The sequence below is a fragment of the Ovis aries genome, chromosome 11, assembly GCF_016772045.2.
Source record: "Ovis aries strain OAR_USU_Benz2616 breed Rambouillet chromosome 11, ARS-UI_Ramb_v3.0, whole genome shotgun sequence".
Classification (NCBI taxonomy): Eukaryota; Metazoa; Chordata; class Mammalia; order Artiodactyla; family Bovidae; genus Ovis; species Ovis aries.
Window position 1 is genome coordinate 19846296 of NC_056064.1, and position 3584 is coordinate 19849879.

The window sequence follows — 3584 nt, forward strand, 5'->3', positions numbered from 1 at the left end:
TCTCAAAAACTCAGGGACTTCCCTGGTGGTCCAGTGGTTAAGAATCTGCCTGCCAACGTAGGGGACACGGGTCCTAACCCTGGTCCAGGAAGATTCCACATGTCACAGGGCAACAAAGCCCATGTGCCACAACTAGTGAAGCCTGGAAGCCTCAGTTACTGGACCCAGGCGCTCTAGAGCCCGTGCTCCACACCAAGAGGAGCCGCCGCAGTGAGAAGCCCATTCACCGCAACTAGCTCGCTGCAACTAGTTGCCCACATGTAGCAGTGAAAACCCAGCACAGCCAAAAAAAGATTTTTAATTTTAAATTAAATATAAAAATAAAAAACAACACAAGATTTAAAAAAAGAAACAAAACTCAAAACTGTGACAACATTTACGTAAGCCTATTGCCTGGTTGAAGCTAGAATGGGACTGTCCTCTGTTTTGAGGCAGGGCGTGTGTTCTCCAGCTCACCACTCCCCCACCATCACTTTCACTCACATGAAAAACACCTGGCCTTGTAGGCCCGCAAGCTTGCAGCCCTTTTACTGGGCTCTGCCATTGTGTGGAAACAGGATTCCAAAGTATCCCAGAGTTTCTACAGAGCTTGTACTGATGCTTTCTGAACATAAAGCAGATGGAATCACTGTGATGCTATGCCACACAGCTGTAACAAGGGTCTGAAAAGCATTGTTTCCACCTATACATTTTTAAAAAAATACTCCATAGTTGCTTTTCAACGTTGTATTAGTTTCTGTTCTGGATCATGTTTTCATGCTCTGAAACAACAGGTTTCAGGCCTGTGTATACATATATCCCCTCCCTCTTGGCCCTCCCTCCTACTCCACTTCTCTAGGTCATCACGAATACGGAGCTGGGCTCCCTGTCAGCAGGTTCTCACTAGCTATCTATTTTATACAGGGTAGTGTATGTATGGACTCCCCTCGTGACTCAGAGGTGAAGGAATTAGCCTCCAATGCAGGAGACGCAGTTTCGATCCCCGGGTTGGGAATATCCCCTGGAGAAGGAAATGGCAACCCGCTGTAGTATTTCTTGCCTGGAAATCCCATGGACAGAGGAACCTGGCAGGCTACAGTCCATGGGGTCCTAAAAGAGTTGGACATGATTTAGCAACTGCACAATAACAATGTATCTATGTAAATCCTAATCTCCCAGCTTGTCCCCTGTCCCCTCTCCCCCCACTGCCCTGGGTCCACATGTCTGTATCTCAATTCCTGCCCTGGAAATAGGTTCATTAGCTGTAAGCCCAGTGGGCTTCCCAGGTGGCGCTAGTGGTAAAGAACTCACCTACCAATCAGGTAGATGTAAGGGACACAGGTTCAATCCCTGGGTCGGAAAGATCCCCTGGAGGAGGGCATGGCAACCCACTCCAGTATTCTTGCCTGGAGAATCCCATGGACAGGGAAGCCTGGTGGGTTTCAGTCCACAGGGTCCCAAAGAGTCGGACACGATAGAAGCGACTTTGTGTATGCATGCAAGGCCACCATAATCCAGTACTGCTACACCTTACAGCAACAGGGAGAGAGTGTGAGGCCAGAGAGGTCGGCAGGGGCCAGATGATGCCCCTGAGGAGTCCAATTTTGATCTTACTGGGTTCGAGGTATCTGAGTGACATCCCGGTGGAGGGGGGCCCTGATGGGCAGCTGCACACAGAGTTCGTGAGGAATAGAGGGGCTGGAGTCATCATCCCCTGATAGAGTCAGGGGTGGGGTACAGACCCTCCTGAGAAGACAAGTGACAAGGAGCCTGGGCAGGAGGCTATGAGGAGCACAACAGTTCAGATGGACAGAGGAAGAAGGAGTGGACAGAGAGGGAGAAAGAGGAGAAGACGAGTGCTGAGAAAGCCAAGAGAGAAGAATTTGCAGGCAACATTGGTGACACGTGGGATATTAAAGAGAAATCAAGGCAACTGGGGGTCAGCGCTGGGCACCCCAGAAGTTTCAGCCAGTGAGACAAGGCCAGGGAAGTCTAGAAATCAAATCACAATGGGTTAAGGACGGACTGGCGAGGCATTTAATACCAGGAAATGAGGCAAAGGTGGCCCTTGATAAACTCACCCCTGGAGAGTGTAGCAAGCAAGACACAGCACTTCTGGGGTGAGACTGGCTCCTCTTTCAGAGGCGGGACTGAAGTTCAGGGATGGGCAGGGCTGATATCAGAGACCAGTGTAATCTCAGGGAAGCGTATCTGAGGCTGAAACCCAGTCAGGGGGAGAGAGAAAGCAAAAGCTGCAACCCCAGCTAACCCTGGCCAGGCTTGGTGTTGACAGCAGCAGACGTGCTCTCCCATCCCCCACAGCGTAACCTGTCGAGGCAGCCAGTGCCCTCCAAGGTCCGAGCACTGATGTCTCATACTTACACTCCAGGGCTCCTAGGTCGGCTGTCAGAGGCTAGGCTGGGGCACTTTTCAGCCCTGCCAAACCCACACTTCAGGCTGTCTCACTAGCCTTCTCCATTTTTAATTTTTATTTATTTATTTATTTTTTTACTTTTTTGGCTGTGCTGATTCTTTGTTGCTGTGCGTGGACTTTCTCTAGTTGTGGCGAGCAGAGCCTACTACGCAGTTGCAGTGCTCAGGTTTCATTGTGGCGGCTTCTCTTGTTGCAGAACACGGGCGCTAGGGCACAGGTTTCAGTAGCTGTGGCGCACAGGCTTTAGTTGCTTTGCAGCATGTGAGATCTTCCCGGACCAGGGACTGAACCCATGTCCCCTGCACTGGCAGGCAGATTCTTAACCACTGGACCACCAAGGGAGTCCTCTATGCAATTATTTTTGTCATTTAATTGCTATTTGCCCCTTCCTGCCCCCACCGCCTTTTTTTGGACAGGAAAGTAGGATTTATTGGTGGGTATATGTAAGGAGGGGACAGCATCAAGGCTCTCATGAGTACAGGGCCTTCTGTTTATCCCAAGGGCCATGACTCGGGATGTATCTGACCCCACAGCCATCAGGGATAAGCCACTTTTCTGCCTACATGTTTTCAAATTCATCCACATTGAACTTAATACATCCCTGCTTCTTGGAGGTGTGGATCTTCTGGTGGCCAGGGAACTTGAACTTGGCCCTGAAGAGAGCCTCAATCACATGCTCCTTGTTCTGCACCTTGGTGCGGATGGACATTATTGGCCAACGTGGACCCTGGCTGCTGTGCCCTGGGGCTTTGAAAAGGTGCCGTGGACGCGTCTGGGGCCTGGGACTGGGGACAGCATGCCAGTAATAAATGTCCACTGGAAAGGTCTGTCTCCAAGGTCCCTTAGGGCAACCTGAATAGCAACAGGCTGCATATACTATCAAGGAGGCTGCTGTTTGTAGCCACTACACCCTGGGCCCTTATGGGTACCCTAATCTCATAAGACTAAGTGGGAAAAGGGAAAACGCTGAGCTGACCCTGTTGTGGTGTCAGATAAAAGACAGAATGGCACCAGGCCCCTGAAAGCAATGGGTTTGGGCCACAGGCAAGTACTCGTTGCCCTGAGAGTGAGTGACAGGTGTTCAGCAGTGAAGGAAAGGGGCAAATTTAAAGAAGGCTTGTGGCTCATACAACTCCACATCAAAAAAACAAACAATCCAATTGAAAAATGG

General features: G+C 50.3%; 1 pseudogene; it reads right to left on the bottom strand.

The window, feature by feature from the left end:
- Positions 1-3237: 3237 nt before the first annotated feature.
- LOC114117054 (small nucleolar RNA SNORA70) lies at positions 3238-3342 on the bottom strand (annotated as a pseudogene).
- Positions 3343-3584: the final 242 nt, after the last annotated feature.